The sequence below is a fragment of the Elaeis guineensis genome, chromosome 9 (genome assembly GCF_000442705.2).
Source record: "Elaeis guineensis isolate ETL-2024a chromosome 9, EG11, whole genome shotgun sequence".
Taxonomy (NCBI): domain Eukaryota; kingdom Viridiplantae; phylum Streptophyta; class Magnoliopsida; order Arecales; family Arecaceae; genus Elaeis; species Elaeis guineensis.
This window is the reverse complement of record NC_026001.2, coordinates 74,247,330-74,264,928: the sequence shown is the minus strand read 5'-3', so window position 1 is coordinate 74,264,928 and position 17,599 is coordinate 74,247,330.

Here is a 17,599-nt window from a genome sequence, read left to right as displayed (position 1 = left end):
TTTTAGATTCAAGATGAGATACAAAAGCACAATGATTAAGTACATCTCTAAGTGAAGAACGGGTTTTTACCCCATGCATAGGGTCACCAATAATTAACTCCTTAGGGTGGTTGTGAACATACCTCCATTCCTTGGGTAGGTCATTTGTACCTTGAGGTTGTTCTTGAATTTCTTCACCTCTTTCATTTTGTTCATCTTCTTGATCCTTGTCTTTTGGAGTTGCTGAATCTTTCAGAGTGATCTCCTTCATACCTTCTATTAGTGGATCTGCATCATCAACACCCTCATTCTTCCTTGAAGGAAGATCGTTAGATTCATCAAAAACAACATGTATAGACTCTTCAACTACTAAAGTTCTTTTGTTGAAAACTCTAAATGCTTTACTAGTGGAGGAGTAACCTAAAAAGATTGCTTCATCTGATTTTGCATCAAATTTACCAAGTTTTTCTTTTCCATTATTTAATACAAAACATCGGCAACCAAAGACATGAAAATATGCAATATTTGGTTTTCTTCCTTTCCAAAGTTCATAGGGGGTTTTCTTTAAAAATTGTCTAATTAAAGCATGATTTAAAATGTAACATGCTGTGTTAATTGCTTCCGCCCAAAAATATCTTGGAAGGTTGCTTTCACAAAGCATGGTACGGGCCATTTCTTCTAAGATTCTGTTTTTTCTTTCAACTACCCCATTCTGTTGGGGTGTCCTAGGAGCAGAGAAGTTATGGCCAATTCCATTTTCATCATAAAAATTTTCAAAATCTTGATTTTCAAATTCAGTTCCATGATCACTTCTAATATTTTGAATTGAAAATCCTTTTTCATTAGAGACTTTTCGATGAAATTTAGTGAAAATATGAAAAGTTTCATTTTTGTGAGCCAAAAAGAAAACCCAAGTAAAATGAGAGTAATCATCTATAATTACAAAGCCATATCTTTTTCCTCCTAGACTGGTGGTTCTTGTTGGTCCAAATAAGTCCATATGTAAGAGCTCTAATGGTCTAGAAGTTGAAACAGTATTTTTGGATTTAAATGATACTCTAGTTTGTTTACCTAATTGGCATGCATCACAGATTCTATCCTTTTCAAAATTCAGTTTTGGCAAACCGAGAACTAAATCTTTCTTAATTAATTTTGAAAGAGAATGCATGCTGATATGTGCAAGTCTACGATGCCACAGCCAACTAGTCTCATTGATTTTAGCATTCAAGGATACTAGGCATTGCATGTCTAATTTGGCTAAGTCATTCAAATCTATCATATAAACATTGCCATGCCTATGTCCTATAAATTTAATGCCATCGTTAATAGGACTAGTCACAATGCAAACAGATGATTCAAAAACTACTTTATACCCTTTATCACAGAATTGACTAATGCTAAGTAAGTTATGCTTTAAACCTTTAACTAGTAAAACATTCTCAATGTATTTGGAGGGAGTGATACCAATGTTACCTATCCCGATGATCTTTCCTTTGCTATTATCTCCAAAGGTGACCATCCCTCCATCCTTAGCATCAAGCGTGATGAATTGTGATTCATCACCAGTCATGTGTCTCGAGCATCCACTGTCAAGATACCATTTCCTGTTTCCTTCTTGGGATGCTAGACACACCTGCAAGCAAAGGTCAAGTCTCTGTCTTAGGTACCCAAGCTTTCTTGGGTCCTTTTGGGTTAGTCAGAATGGTTTCTTTTGGAACCCATATTTTCTTTATAATTGTATTGGTAGATTTAAGGCATGTGTATGATTTATGTCCTATTCTACCACATTTGAAACAAGTAATATTTGTAGACTTGTTACCTGAATAATTTACATAAATATCCTTCAGAAACTTTTGTTTCTTCAGAGGTTTATAGCCAAGTCCAGCCTTATCATATATAGCTTTCTGATTTTCAAGGATCATATTTAGTTTGTTTGAACTTAATGTGAACTTATCTATTATAGATTTCAGCTTGTTAATTTCATCATTTAAGTTTTGATTTTCTTGACTCAAGATGAGTTTTTCAATTGAAAGAATTTTAGCTTGTTTCACTAAGGACTGATTTTCCAATTTCAGTTCTTTGTTTTTCTTCCCTAGTTTCTTTAATTCATCAATTGAGTCATAGAAAGCTTCATGCAATTCTTCAAATGTGAATTCACTAGTGGATTCAGAAGTTACCTCATTTTCATGTGCCATCAGATACAGATTGGCTTGTTCTGTTGAGGTTTCCTCGTCGGAGCTTGAGTCATCACTCGCACTCCAAGTCACCATCATTGCCTTCTTTTTGAACTTTTTGGGACCTTTTTTCAGTTGTGGACATTCGGATCTGAAATGTCCCGACTTCTTGCACTCGTAGCATGTAAGGGGTTGATCTTTCTCTTTTTCATTGCTTTGTTCCCCTTTTGTGAATTTCTTTCTCATCCCCTGTTTCCTTTTTCTTAGAAACTTCTTAAATTTTCGGGTGATGAGTGCCATCTCTTCATCCTGTTCTTCATCTTCAGATTCATCCGTTTCATAATCAGGCGAAGTTGTGGATTTGAGGGCAATGGTTCTTTTCTTTTTGACTTCATCCTCTTGATGTTGCTTCATGCTCAGTTCATGAGTCATCAAGGATCCAAGAAGCTCTTCTAGAGGTAGAGTGTTCAAGTCCTTTGCTTCTTGGATGGCAGTCACCTTGGCTTCCCAAGTTCTTGGCAGTGACCTGAGAATCTTCCTTACAAGTTCACTGTTAGTATAAGATTTGCCAAGACTCTTCAAACCATTAATTATATCAGTAAAACGAGTAAACATGGCAGTTATGGACTCATCATGCTCTATTTTGAACAATTCATATTTATGTACAAGCATGTTTATTTTAGACTCTTTTACTTGATTTGTTCCCTCATGGGTGACTTCTAACCTATCCCATATTTCTTTAGCAGATGCACAAGTAGAAATGCGATTGAATTCACTAGCATCTAGTGCACAATAAAGAACATTCATGGCTTTGGCATTTAATTGTGCCAATTTCTTGTCAACCTCATCCCATTCTTTCTCGAGTTTGGTTGACTCCTCACCATCTATAATCTTGATGGGTGTGTGAGGACCATTCACTATGATACTCCACATATCATAGTCGAGTGCTTGTATGAAAATCTTCATCCGAGCTTTCCAATAGGTGTAATTAGACCCATTGAAAAGTGGAGGTCGGATTGTTGATTGCCCCTCGACTAGAGAAGTACCGACATGGGTTGCCATAGATCTTTGGCTCTTTGATTGTTAGATCAAAGAAGGGCTAGAGCACCGGCTCTGATACCACTTGTTGCCCAGCTATGCAACCCAAGAGGGGGGGGGTGAATTGGGTTTCTAAAAATTTTAAGCCCCAACTGATTAGTTATGAAGAATAAAACAAAGACTTTAATTCAATATTAATTACCTAAAGCAGGAATGCAAGAATATAATAAAGAAATAAAGTGAAGCGATAAAGCACACCACAAACACAAGGATTTATAGTGGTTCGGTGCTAACCTTACACCTACATCTACTCCCCAAGCTCCTTCTTGGGAATTTCAATCCACTATACTTTGTATTCAACCTGAATACAAAACGTCGGAAATTCCGACACTAGCTATCCCAAGCTAGATCACTTGTTTCCCGGGTACAAGTAAACCCAAAATACTCCGATTTCAGGTTTGGATCAACCTTTCCTTATTTTGAAAATCCTCCAAAAACAAGAACTAAAACTCACAAAGAGTTAGAAAATTTTGAGCACAGATTAATACAATAACAGCTCCTTTAAATGAGCGAATATAACAATAAAAACTTTTACTCAAATGAAGAACCCCTTTTCGGATTTTCTCAAGGTGGATGAACGCTTGAACGAATGCTTGAGAAGAGGTTGTTTGTTGATTGAAGATCTCTTGAAAGCTTTGGAAGATCTCTAGATCAAGGTTGAACAATAGGCTTGAAAGATCCTCTTTTTGAAAGCTCTTGAATCTCTTTCACAATCTCTCGTGTGGATTTTGGATCCTCTTTTCTTTTTCTCTCAAATTATCTCATGGATCCTCTCAATGAATTTTATCTCTCTTTTGATCTGCTGATTGATCTTCTTATTTTCTCTCTAATTTGATCTGCTATTTAATCTGCAATTTCTTTCACCATTAAAAGCATTTTATGACATTAGAAGCAAGAGAAAACAATTTAGGCAGATAAAGAGCCGTTAGAGCAATTTTAGGAAGCATAAAAGGCAATTAAAATGGGCAAAAAAATAGCCGTTGCTGACATTTCCCGTCGCAGGGGTCGACTCATGAGTCGACTCATGCTTCAGGGGTCGACTCATGAGTCGACCTCTGTTGCAAAAACCAGAGAATGCGTTTCTGGAAATTCTTGGCTCAAATTAGCAGGGGTCGACTCATGAGTCGACTCATGCCTTGTGGGTCGACTCATGAGTCGACTCACAGGTCGTGCCAAGCCAGAAAACTAGCGTGCCAAGGAGAATTTTTGCGTGCCAATCAGCTCACAGTGCCATGAGTTGACTCATGAGTCGACTCATGCACTTCAAACCTTCATAACTTCAAAAATATAAGTCCAAACACAATGAAATTTTCACCAATAGATTTCAAATCATTTGTTCTACCAAATGGTACTATCAAATCAGGATTTTAGTGAAATTATGATTTTGCCCTTGAAGAGCATAAGGACTTTTTTATTTTAAAATTATTTGTATCCCTTCAATCTGCTTTGTAATCATCAAAATCAATCTAGGAGCAACTAACCGGGCCTTCGACTTTGCTCATGTTAGGATGAGGTTCTCCTCCTGTTCCTCACATGGCTGTGGGGGCACATATGGGTGTTGCAGGGCCTCTCCCCCTATCTGGTCTAAATGTAACCGGGCCTTCGACTTTGCTCATGTTAGGACGAGGTTCTCCTCCTGTTCCCGACATGGTTTGTTTCGATCATCCTATTGATATAGGCTCGTGCCAAGAGAGAAGACATGTAGATGTAAGACTTTTATTTAAAATAAAGTTATCGGTAATACATTCGTAAATTTTTCGAGCTCCATGATCGTGGGAAGTCTACTCCTCCGAGCCCCTTGAGGTAATAAGTTTCAGGTCGGACTACTTCCTTGACTTCGTATGGGCCTTCCCAATTTGGAGCGAGCTTCCCTCGATCCTGAGGTTGCGAGACAGCAGCTGGTCGAAGTACTAGGTCTCCTGCTCTAAAGACTTTATTTTTGACCCAGGAATTATAATAGCGGGAGACTTTCTATCTGTAGGCTGCCATCCGAATTTGAGCTACCTCCTGCTTTTCTTCCAGCAAGTCGAGATTGGCTTTAAGACCTTGCGAATTGTGATGTTCGTTGAATAACACAACTCGTGCCGACGGGAGCTTGAGCTCAATTGAGATAACAGCCTCCATGTTGAAGGCTAGAGCATAGGGGTCTCCCCCGTGGACAGTCTTTGGGTAGTTCGGTACGCCCACAACACATGATAAAGTTCATCTACCCAAGTTCCCTTCGCCTTTTCGAGCCTTGTCTTAATCCTTTGCAGTAGAGTTCTGTTGGTCACTTCGGCTTCACCGTTCGCCTGAGGATGGGCTACTGATGTGAAGTTGTGGGAGATGTTTAGGTCTTCACAAAATTCGGTGAATCTCGCTCCCGTGAATTGCCACCCGTTATAAGTAATTAGGGTTCTCGGTAGGCCAAACCTGCAAACGATTGACTTCCAGACGAAGTCTTGCACTTTAGCTTCCGTGATTTTTGCCAGCGATTTGGCTTCGACCCATTTGGTGAAATAGTCAATTTCTATCAGGAGAAACTTCCTCTGCCCCGACGCCACGAGAAAGGGTCCAAGGATATCCATTCCCTATTGCACGAACGGCCATGGGGCACTCAAGGGTGTAAGCTCGACGGCAGGCTGTCTCTGGATGTTGGCATACCTCTGACATCGGTCACATTTTCTGACGTATTCAATGGAGTCACGATACATTGTCGGCCAGTAATACCCTTGGTGGAGCAACTTGTGGGATAAGGATCTAGCCCCCAGATGGCTTCCGCAGATTCCCTCATGCACCTCTCATAAGGCGTAGTCAGCTTCCGAAGGCCGGAGGCATTTTAAAAGGGGCAAAGAGTATAATCTCTTGTACAGCTTGTCCTTATAAAGGATGTACCGGGAGGCTTGATTTCTGAGCTTCCGAGCTTCTTTTGCATCATGAGGGAGAACCCCATCCCTGAGATATGCCACCAGTGGGTCGATCCAACTGGGCTCATGGTCAATTTCTATCACGGGCTACGATTCTTCCATACTTGGGCACTTCAGAACTTCAAAAAGAACACCCTTGGGCAATTCAGTTGGAGCCAATGTAGCCCGTATGGAGAGAAGATCGGCCCTGATGTTTTTCATTCTTGGGATCTGCCTGATATTGAAGCTACTAAAGGTGGGGATGAGTTTCTTTACCTTTTTAAGATACTTAGCCATGCTGTCCTCCCATGCTTCGTAGTTTCCGCTGACTTGTCCCACCACCAATTGGGAGTCGCTCTGAACTTGGAGCCGATCTGCTCCCAATTCTTTGGCGATCCTCAATCCTATGATTAGAGCTTCATATTCCGCTCCATTGTTTGTTGTGGAGAATTCGAAGCGCAGAGCATACTCCACGATGATTCTCTCCGGACTGATCAAGATCAGGCCCGCGCCTACACCCGACATGTTGGAGGATTCGTCCATGTAGAGGACCCAAAAGCAATCAGGGGGGTCTGCTTTTTCTTCGGAGGAGTTCGGTCGGGGCTCGAGGCCGTCAATTTTACCCTGTTCAGATTTGGCCTTCTCTGAGATAGTGCATTCTACTATAAAATCTGCCAATATCTGAGCTTTCGCCGTCGGTCTGGGTCGATAGTTGATGTCGAATTCTGTGAGCTTGATCGCCCATTTTGCTATTCTCCCGGAGGCATCTGCTCGGTGGAGAATCGCCTGGATAAGCTGGTCGGTGAGCAACATTACGGTGTGCCCTTGAAAGTAGGATCGGAGCCTCCAGGCTGCAATCAACAGGGCTTAAGTTAGCTTCTCTAATTTAGTATACCTGGTTTCAGCATCTCTCAACGCGCGACTGATGTAGTAGATCGGCCGTTGAATTTTTGCTTCTTCCTTGACGAGAACCGCTGCGAGAGCCATAGGGGAGACCGCCAGGTATAAGAACAGCTCCTCTCTAGGCTCGGGCTTCGCTAACAGCAGAGGTGAGCCAAGGTAGCTCCTTAGTTCTTCGAATGCCTGTTGGCACTCAGTGGCCCAACAGAAGTCCTTCGGCTGCTTGAGGGTTTGGAAGAAGGGTAAGCACCGTTCGACCGACCTCGCAATGAAGCGATTCAGGGTTGCCACCCTCCCTGTAAGGCGTTGAACCTCTTTTATCAACTTCAGGGCGGCCATCTCCTGGATGGCATGAATTTTCTCTGGATTGGCTTCGATCCCGTGCCCTGATACCATGAAGCCCAAAAATTTCCCCGAGGTCACTCCGAAGGCACACTTAGTCGGGTTCAGCTTCATCTTATATTTTCGAAGGGCACCGAAGGTCTCCTCGAGGTCGGCGACGTGGTTCATGGAAGATTTGCTTTTCACGAGCATGTCATCCACGTAGACCTCCATGTTGCGGCCGATCTGCTCCTTGAAGATTTTGTTCACCAGACACTGATAGGTCGCACCTGCATTTTTGAGGCCAAAAGGCATGACCCTGTAACAGTAAAGACCACGGTTAGTAATGAAAGTAGTCTTTTCTTCATCTTCTGACGCCATCCTGATTTGATTATAGCCGGAGAATGCATCCATAAAGGTGAGAAGCTCATGGCCTGAGATTGCATCCACCAGTTGATCAATTTTGGGCAGAGGGTAGCTGTCCTTCGGGCAGGCTTTATTCAGTTTTTTGAAATCTATACACATCCTCCACTTGTCGTTTGCCTTTTTGACTAGGACGACGTTGGAAATTTAGTCAGGATAATTGACTTCTCTAATGAATCCAGCTTTTAGGAGTTTATCCACTTCCTCGGCTATCACTTTCTGCCTCTCTGGTGCATGACCTCAGATTTTTTCCTTCATCGATCGATGCTTCGGATCGATGGCCAGGCGGTGTTCCATGACTTCTGCATCAATCCCTGGCATGTCTGCTGGGACCCAAGTGAAAACATCCACATTCTTCCATAGGAAATCAATGAGCTGCGTCCGCACCTCTTCCCCCAGGTTGGAGCCGATCTTCACCACATGTTCCGTATTCCCATCGTTCAAAGGGATCGAAATCAGGTCTTCGATTGGGCCACCCCTTTTCTCAACGAGATCGTCGCGGGCATCCAATCCATCAACCGGACAGAGTTCAGATTGGTCACTTCTTTGCAAGGCTATGTTGTAGCAGTATCTGGCCAGGGCTTGGTCTCCCCTGACTTCTCTGACTCCCTGGTTAGTAGGGAATTTCAATTTCAAATGATAGGTTGACACCACGGCCTGGAGAGCGTTGAGGCCAGGTCGGCCGAGGATAGCATTGTAGGCTGACGGTACCTTCACCATCAGGAAATTCACCAAAACCCTGGATTGTCTTGGATATCGACCCGCAGCCACAGTCAAAGTTATTACCCCCTCCACCAAGACAGCATCACCGGTAAACCCTACCAAGGGGGAGCTGATCAGCCTCAAATGACCGTCAAGGATGGACATTTTCGAGAAGGTGTCATAGAACAAAATATCGGCCGAACTTCTATTATCGACAAGAATGCGGCGGACATCGTAATTAGCTATATTTAAAGAAACTACAACTGCGTCGTTATGAGAAAATTGAACTCTCCGAGCATCTTCTTCAGTAAAGGTTACGGATTCCTCAATTCTTTGTCGCTTAAGAGGTCCGACCAATACATCGATTGTTCCCTGCCAGGATTCTCCCGAGATGGTGTTGGCAAAATCCGTCAGAGGCCGATCATCGGAATGCTCCAGGCCGACTGCCGTTGCTGGAGGAGGAGGAGCCTGGGAGATCGGAGATGGGGCTGGGGCTTGCGGAGCTCACTGAGACCTGGCCGTGGAGGCCGTTGATCGCCTGGAGGATGCCCTTCGGGGAGGCATCAGGTGGAGGCCAGGCAGGAAACTGGAGGAGAAGATATCGGGGAAGATGACCGGAGGTGGTCCTGTTGAGCGCTCCTTTAAGAACAAGGGTACTGCAAAGACAAAAGCCCTTCCTCTAGCGCCAATCCTGTTGGTGCAAAAATCCGCCTGCATCGGAGAAGCTGGAGTCGAGGGAGTCGCAGTCGCCGTCGGGACCTGCAAAAGAAGTCTAAACCGGAGTTGGGGTTGCTTCGGCAAGACCCTCTGATGCTCAAGTCAGTTCTTTGCCTCAACAAGAATGGAGTGCTCGAACGAAAATTTTAGTATTGGGACAGAAATTAGAGCTTAGAGAATAACGTATCTGGGGTCCCCCTTTTATAGGTAAAGGATGCAACAGACTGATAGCGATGTTTGTAGCCGTCTGGTCGTGGGCCGCTCAGGGTCAGGAGGAGTTTGTTGTCAAGAGTAGTGGAGTAGAATCATGGCCATCACCGGGACCTGCCACGTGGAGTCTGTTGCGGGGAGTGGAGTGGCATCCGTTATCGCGACTTGCCAGAGGGTGGAGGAACCACGCGGTATCCATCACAGGAAGTGGAGCAGAATCGTGGCCATTATTGTGGTCTGCCAGGGAGTGATGGAGCCGTGCGGAATCCATTGCAGGAAGTGGAGCAAAGTTATGACCGTTACTGCGGCCTGCCAGGGGGTGATGGAGCCGCACAGAATCCGTTACAGGAAGTGGAGCAGAGTCGTGGCCATTACTGTGGCCTGCCAGGGGGTGATGGAGCCACACGAAATCCGTTGCAGGAAGTGGAGCAGAGTCATGGCCGTTATTGTGGCCTGCCAGGGGGTCCAGGCCTGTCGATCGAAGTTCGGTTGGGGTGTCTGGCAGAGAGAGGTGGCTAGCTACCCGTCTGAGAGGAGCTCGGATGCTGCAAATCCTGTTGGGTGCCTTGGGCGTTAAGGCGGCAGGCGAGGACCACTTGCCGTAGGAGCTCGGTCAGAGGCTTCTCGCAGGGGTAGCCTGGTTTCGCGCAGACTTTGGCAGAGGGCCGACCGATGGTGGATGTCGGATGGTGCTGGAGAGGTTCATCCGCCGGAGGGGTCCAACTACTGGATTCCGTAAGCACGGCATTTGCCTGCTTATAGAAGTTCGGTCGGAGTCCGATCTCCGTAGAAGCCCGGATGGGGATCATTTGTCGAGGAGTCTCGGCCAAGGCCTGTCTGCAATAGAAATCTGAAAGAAATTCATCCATAATGGAAGCTCGGGTGAAGGCTTATGGTGGGAATCCGGCACGGACCGCTCGTGGTAGAAATTTGAAGTAGATCGTTTGCAGCGGAAGCTCGGAGTGGGTCGCTTGCAGACGGAGCTCGGAGTCCGGCTCCCATAGGAGTCTGGACGAAGTCTTCCTGCAGTCAAAGTTGGGGATGAAGTCCGGCTCCCGTAGGAGGCCAGAGGAAGTCTTCCTGCAATTGAAGTTGGAGGCGAAGTCTGGCTCCCGTAGGAGTCCGGGCGAAGTCTTCCTGCAGCCGAAGTCGGGGATGAGGTCCGGCTCCCGTAGGAGTCCGGGCGAAGTCTACTTGCAATTGAAGTCGGGGGTGAAGTCCGACTCCCGTAGGAGTCCGGGTGAAGTCTTCCTGCAGCCAGAGTCGGGGACGAGGTCTGGCTCCCGTAGGAGTCCGGGCGAAGTCTACCTGCAATTGAAGTTGGGGGCGAAGTCTGGCTCCCGTAGGAGTCCGGGCGAAGTCTACCTGTAATTAAAGTCGGAGGTGAAGTCCGGCTCCTGTACGAGTCCGGACGAAGTCTTCCTGCAGCCGGAGTCGGGGACGAGGTCTGGCTCCCGTAGGAGTCCGGGCGAAGTCTACCTGCAATTGAAGTCGGGAGCGAAGTCCTGCTCCCGTAGGAGTCCGGATGAAGTCTACCTTCAATTGAAGTCGGGGGTGAAGTTCGGCTCTCGTAGGAGTCCGGACGAAGTTTACCTGCGATTGAAGTCAGGGGCGAAGTCCGGCTCCCATAGGAGTCCGGGCGAAGTCTACCTTCAATTGAAGTCGGGGGCGAAGTCTGGCTTCCGTAGGAGTCTGGGTGAAGTCTACCTGTAATTGAAGTCGGGGGCGAAATCCGGCTCCCGTAAGAGTCCGGGCGAAGTCTACCTGCGATTGAAGTTGGGGGCGAAGTCTGGCTCCCGTAGGAGTCCAGACGAAGTCTACCTTCAGTTGAAGTCAGGGGCGAAGTCCGGCTCCCGTAGGAGTCCGGACGAAGTCTACCTGCGATTGAAGTCGGGGGCGAAGTCCGGCTCCCGTAGGAGTCCGGGCGAAGTCTACCTTCAATTGAAGTCGGGGGCGAAGTCCGGCTCCTGTAGGAGTCCGAGCGAAGTCTACCTACGATTGAAGTTGGGGGCGAAGTCCGACTTCCGTAGGAGTCTGGGCGAAGTCTACCTATAATTGAAGTCGGGGTTGAAGTCCGGCTCCCGTAGAAGTCCGGGCGAAGTCTACCTGCAATTGAAGTCGGGGGCGAAGTCTGGCTCCCGTAGGAGTCCGGACGAAGTCTTCCTGCAGCCGGAGTCAGGGATGAAGTCCGGCTCCCGTAGGAGTCCGGGCGAAGTCTAGAAGGTGGTCGATCACCATGGAAACTTGGGTGGAGTCCGTCCGTCGTGAAAAATCCGGTTGACGCTGGTGGGGGCTTATCCATCGGCAAAACTTGGGAGTGTTGCGGAGGCTCGGCCATCGGAGAGATGTCGTCGAAGGTCGAAAGTCTGTAGAATCCCCAGAGGGTCACTCCTGTCACGAACTTCGGCTGGGGGGTATTTTATACCCAACACATTCTAAAGAATTCCTTAAGAAAAATAAAAAAAATAATATGGTGCCAAAAATATACTATATATGAAAAGTCTCTTTCTTAGTCTGCATCTTATCTCTAATTCGGATTGCATTTGAATTAGGAAAGAGATAATATTATGACTCATCAGCTATTACTGCCCATTCTTATTGGATCCTCTCTCATGATGCCAAAAATCACAACCCAAATTCAATTAGGCATGGAGAAATTGGCATGGATCCAGATGTAGCACAAAAGATAAGGGTAGAGTCCTAGTTTGACTTGGACTCTTCATTTCTAATTCAATTCTAATCCAAATCAAATTTGAATTAAAACCATTGATAGAAAATGAATCTAATCTAATTAAGAATCTAAATATTTCATCAAATTTTTAATCTAATTAAAAATTTGCTGAGTCCAAATCCTGATCGAATCAGGATCAAATTTCTCTTATAATCGGGTTTGATCATATCAATCCCAATCTGAGTCGAACTGAATCTAATTTAGTTGGACTTATTCCAAAGCTCTTTATTCAATCAAATTGAGTCAATTAGTAATCTAATTACTAATTAATTTTCTATAAATGATAAAGTCTCAGTCCCAATGGTACTCTCCCACAAAGTCCTAGTCTGAGTATAACTCTTCACCAGAGTCACAATCCAATTAGACTCTTCAACCATCAGATCTGATCAAATCTTTTAATGCATGTGACTCCATAGGTTTGAACCTAAGCCGGTAGTATATGAATAACTTCTTATACTAATTGATGTAACCATCTAGCAATGATGACCCGACGATCGGATAGGTCGAAGTATTACAAAGCAATCTTCCAGAACCTACTGACGTATGGTTATCGTATAATTCATCCCTTTGATCCAAATGCTCAAAGTGATGTAGAATTTAACTGTCAACCCTAATTAAGTCAATGACATTGTATTTCAATCTTTCAAATCTATCTCATGGATTATCCTAACCAAGATTTTGCTAAATTAAAATACACTGATGCATATCTCCTACCAATTCAGAGAGGTCAATTCTATCTTGACTCACACACTGACTTGATAAGTATTTGACTGCATCCAGTATCCTTCCATCACTAAGTTAGAAACTTAGATGATCCGATGCTAAAGTACAGTGAGTTGCTTACAAGTCATCGTGGTGGTCTCAGATCGGAGGGACACTTATACCCATACCCTTCATGAGCTACTCTTGACAGCAGAGTGCTTGGCACATAGTCACGTTTAATATGAATATACTCCTACATTCCATCTGCATACCATAACAGTGTCTCCACACTCCTTGATCAAGAGGATAACCAACTCATATGGTACACAATGACCTACACTTGATATCATTATCATCCCAGTAATAGTATTTTATTTGGTCGCGAATATTTTTAAGGACTTAACAATTAATCCTCCTTTATTGATTAATAATAGTTCTAAAGACTTCATTACAATACAGGAGTTCGAAGATGGTCAATTTGTAATAAAAATATCAAATAATTTTTATTAATAAAAATTTATATATAATTTACAAGATAAGCATAATCTCTAACGATTGGCTTTGGGACATATTTTTCAATAGTAAAGTGGACAGTTCCTCCTCCAGTGGCCTTCAGCATCACAGTAGAAATACTTTCCCTTTGCTTCGGCCTTTTTAGGAACGTCCTTCTTTGGCTTATTCTATTTTTTCTGCTTCTTAGCAGATTTTGTCTTCTTCTTTCCAATAGACTTTCTTTTAAAAAAAATCCGCTCTACAGCGAGAATAATGCCACTTGAACTCTTCAAGGTTTCTTCCATAGTAACCAACATGTTGACCAGTTCGGGTATAGTGCAATTCAATTTGTTCATATGAAAATTTACAATAAATTGACTATATGAACTCGTAAAGGATTAAATGATCAAATCCATTTGTAATTCCTTTTGCATATTAAGCCCAAGCTTCTCAAGCTCCTCAATGTCCCTGATCACTATCATACAGTGCTCATGGACTGACTGCCCTTTGTGCATCTTCAAATTTAAGAGTCTTTTGAACACTTCGAAGCACGCAGTATGGCTCTACTCACCATACAACTCTTATAGGTGAGTTATCATAGTCCTGGTAGTAGGCATATGCTCATGCTGGCTTTGTAACTCATTTGACATAGATGCCAACATATAGTACTTGACCCGACTATCTTTATCCATCCACTTCTCAAAAGCAGCTTTTTTCTCAGCAGTAGGATGATTTGGTAGCACTATGGATTTCTGATCGAGTACATAACCTAATTTTTTTAAGATTAGGATAATCCTGAGATTTTTGAGGTAGTCTTTGTAATTAGTTCTGATCAAACGATTGGTTTCAAGGATGCGGGCTAAAAGATTTGAAGCTGACATTATTTAACTGCGAGAGTAGAGATTCAAGTTAGACTTTTGTACTTAAATATTATATTTACTTCTAGAGACTTTAAGATGCAAACAATGACTCTCACTAATTTTTCAGATCTCTCAACTTCTTAGAAAGAAAATAGAAATCCTAACGTGATAAAGGATTCTTAGTGGGTGCTGCGGTCCCACCGATGCCATGCACCTCACCTAACAGTTATTAGTAATATACATATCGATGCGTAGGTAACTCTTTGTCCAGATGCTTCTCTAAGCATGTTGCAGTGACTTGATCTCTAAGTCATATGGCTCACCTAACAGTTATTGACCACACTCTTTAGTTAAGCCCGACCCACCATTCACAAGCAGGTGTAAGGCCGTCATTAGGTCCATCACCTAATAGTTATTGGGCCCAACCCCATCCTTATCCTAGAGCAACTCTTTGCTAATAGAATGGTTACGTATTTTTGATGCAATTGAACCACTATAATCAGTCGAGAACAATCAACACCAGTAGTACATCCGTACATCTATGTTGCTCCTAGATTGATTTTGATGATTACAAAGCAGATTGAAGGGATACAAATAATTTTAAAATGAAAAAGTCTTTATGCTCTTCAAGGGCAAAATCATAATTTCACTAAAATCCTGATTTGATAGTACCATTTGGTAGAACAAATGATTTGAAATCTATTGGTGAAAATTTCATTGTGTTTGGATTTATATTTTTGAAGTTATGAAGGTTTGAAGTGCATGAGTCGACTCATGAGTCAACTCATGGCACTATGAGCTGATTGGCACGCAAAAATTCCCTTTGGCATGCTAGTTTTCTGGCTTGGCACGACCTGTGAGTCGACTCATGAGTCGACCCACAAGGCATGAGTCGACTCATGAGTCGACCCCTGCTGATTTGAGCCAAGAATTTTCAGAAACACATTCTCTGGTTTTTGCAACAGAGGTCGACTCATGAGTCGACCCCTGAAGCATGAGTCGACTCATGAGTCGACCCCTGCGACGGAAAATGTCAGCAACGGCTATTTTTTTGCCCATTTTAATTGCCTTTTATGCTTCCTAAAAATCCTCTAATGGCTCTTTATCTGTCTAAATTATTTTTTCTTGCTTCTAATGCAATAAAATGCTTCAAATGGTGAAAGAAATTGCAGATTAAATAGCAGATCAAACGTGAAATCAAAAATGAGAAAAAAATGAAAGAGAGGATCCGAAATCTGCACGAAAAAGCCTGAGATCAACGAAATATCCAAAAAAAAAAAGAGAGAGGATCCACAATATACAAGAGAGATTGTGAAAGAGAAAAGCAAGAGCATTCAAAGAGAAGATCTTTCAAGCCTATTGCTCAACCTTGATCTAGAGATCTTCCAAAGCTTTCAAGAGATCTTCAATCAACAAACAACCTCTTCTCAAGCATTCGTTCAAACGTTCATCCATCTTGAGAAAATCCAAAAAGAGTTTCTTCATTTGAGTAAAGTTTTTATTGTTATATTCGCTCATTTAAGGAGCTGTTATTGTATTAATCTGTGCTCTAAATTATCTTACTCTTGTAAGTAATTGTTCTTATTTTTGGAGGATTTCCAAAACAAGGAAAGGTTGATCCGAACCTGAAATCGGAGTGTTTTGGGTTTACTTGTACCCGAGAAACAAGTGATCTAGCTTGGGATAGCTAGTGTCGGAGTTTCCGACGTTTTGTATTCGGGTTGAATACAAAGTATAGTGGATTGAAATTCCCAAGTAGGATCTTGGGGAGTGGATGTAGGTGCAAGGTTGGCACCGAACCACTATAAATCTTTGTGTTTGTGGTGTGCTTTATCGCTTTACCTTATTTCTTTATTATATCCTTGCAATTCTGCTTCAGGTAATTAATATTGAATTAAAATCTTTGTCTTGTTCATCATAAGTTATAAATTAAGTCTAAATTTTTAGAAACCCAATTCAGCCCCCCCTCTTGGGTTGCATAGCTGGGCAACAAGTGGTATCAGAGCCGGTGCTCTAGCCCTTCCTTGATCTAACAATCAAAGAGCCAAAGATCTATGGCAACCCATGTCGGTACTTCTCTAGCCGAGGGGCAATCTACAAACCGACCTCCACTTTTCAATGGGTCTAATTACACCTATTGGAAAGCTCGGATGAAGATATTCATACAAGCACTCGACTATGATATGTGGAGTATCATAGTGAACGGTCCTCACACACCCACCAAGATTATAGATGGTGAGGAGTCAACCAAACCCGAAAAAGAATGGGATGAGGTTGACAAGAAATTGGCACAATTAAATGCCAAAGCCATGAATGTTCTTTATTATGCACTAGATGCTAGTGAATTCAATCGCATTTCTACTTGTGCATCTGCTAAAGATATATGGGATAGGTTAGAAGTAACCCATGAGGGAACAAATCAAGTAAAAGAGTCTAAAATAAACATGCTTGTACATAAATATGAATTGTTCAAAATAGAGCATGATGAGTCCATAACTGTCATGTTTACTCGTTTTACTGATATAATTAATGGTTTGAAGAGTCTTGGCAAATCTTATACTAACAGTGAACTTGTAAGGAAGATTCTCAGGTCACTGCCAAGAACTTGGGAAGCCAAGGTGACTGCCATCCAAGAAGCAAAGGACTTGAACACTCTACCTCTATAAGAGCTTCTTGGATCCTTGATGACTCATGAACTTAGCATGAAGCAACATCAAGAGGATGAAGTCAAAAAGAAAAGAACCATTGCCCTCAAATCCACAACTTCGCCTGATTATGAAACGGATGAATCTGAAGATGAAGAACAGGATGAAGAGATGGCACTCATCATCCGAAAATTTAAGAAGTTTCTAAGAAAAAGGAAACAGGGGATGAGAAAGAAATTCACAAAAGGGGAACAAAGCAAAGAAAAAGAGAAAGATCAACCCCTTACATGCTACGAGTGCAAGAAGTCGGGACATTTCAGATCCGAATGTCCACAACTGAAGAAAGGTCCCAAAAAGTTCAAAAAGAAGGCAATGATGGCGACTTGGAGTGCGAGTGATGACTCAAGCTCCGACGAGGAAACCTCAACAGAACAAGCCAATCTGTGCCTGATGGCACATGAAAATGAGGTAACTTCTGAATCCACTAGTGAATTCACATTTGAAGAATTGCATGAAGCATTCTATGACTCAATTGATGAATTAAAGAAACTAGGGAAGAAAAACAAAGAACTGAAATTGGAAAATCAGTCCTTAGTGAAACAAGCTGAAATTCTTTCAATTGAAAAACTCACCTTGAGTCAAGAAAATTAAAACTTAAAGGATAAAATTAACAAGCTGAAATCTATAGTAGATAAGTTCACCTTAAGTTCAAACAAACTAAATATGATCCTTGAAAATCAGAAAGCTATATATGATAAGG